Source organism: Mus caroli, chromosome 7 (genome assembly GCF_900094665.2).
Source record: "Mus caroli chromosome 7, CAROLI_EIJ_v1.1, whole genome shotgun sequence".
Taxonomy (NCBI): Eukaryota; Metazoa; Chordata; class Mammalia; order Rodentia; family Muridae; genus Mus; species Mus caroli.
This window is the reverse complement of record NC_034576.1, coordinates 141,799,578-141,800,824: the sequence shown is the minus strand read 5'-3', so window position 1 is coordinate 141,800,824 and position 1,247 is coordinate 141,799,578.

Here is a 1,247-nt window from a genome sequence, read left to right as displayed (position 1 = left end):
GCTATTCTTACCTAAATCACTTGTACTTTTATAGGAGGGACAGGCTGTTTCTTTTCTTCCCGTCGGACAGCTGCTGCCACTAATAGCAAAATCTGTCTTCAAAAATCTAGGAAAAGGTTCAATAAAAAAAATGGCCATAAACTGTGCTAAATTAATATTTATACCTTTGTGAGTCCGATGCTTGTCAGAGGTGGATAGGCGGGCTTCTTTTCCTGCTCTGTAGAGGGGCATTTGTCAAGAAATCTTCATCACAGGCTGAGATGGAGTTTGCGCGCTCCCCAGCCAGCACAGGACAGAGAGCCCCAGGCATCAGGAGAGGACGGAGGGAGTTGCTGCAATTTAGGATCTAAGATTTATCTCTCTGGTTACTTAATCTCATCTTGCTTGACCTGCCCGGGGCGGGGGTAGGGGGTGGGGCAAAGCTTTTAGGTATAGCTGAGTCTGAAGACAGAAAGGGCCATTCCTCCTCCTCTCTCTCTCTCCCTCCCTTTCTCCATCTTTCTTCTCTCCCTTTCTCCTTCCTTCTTTGCTCAAAGTCAGATAGCTGCCATTCTCTGGTGATGCTCAGACAGTGTGTTGACCTACTATTGTTCTAACCTAAAGACCACCGTCTACCTCATGGCCCCTGTCACAGGCCCTCTACAGTCACCCCAGGGCATTCCTCAAGCACATGGGTCTAAGGCTGCCTTTGTGGAAGCAGGTACAGCATCTTTCCCTGGTTATGGCTGCTCTCCTAGCCTCCTTCCTGCTGACTTGGTCACAGTTCCGCAGTGGCAGTGAGGAGGCTGCAACCCTGAGCCACTCAGCACTGACTGTCAAAAGCCAAGCTCCTCCATGCACTGTTGTGACTCATGTCCCCAGGATTCTGAGCAGGATCAAGATGTGCTCTGGTGTTTTGTCGAAATTTCTTCCAACAGAAACCTTTGTTCCTAGAGCCAGGAGAAGGTGGTTAGAGTTCAGAAAGTCAATGAAACTTACAAGTCTCAGGATCTCCTGAAAGCGACAGGATCCATGGGCTGGATTCAATCAAAATATGTATGTATGAAATTCTTTTCTTTTTTTTTTGTCCTGGTGCTGGTATTTTATTTCTTTGTGTACATTAGGCCATGAATTCGTATGGAATGGGCTCCAACAGCTCAGGCTCTTTTCCGTTAGTCCTCACAAAGTGTGCTTCTCTGGGTGGCGCAGGCTGACGCATCAGCTGCGCCCAGGTGCCCTTCTCTTTGGCTTCCTTTTTCTTCTGGTCG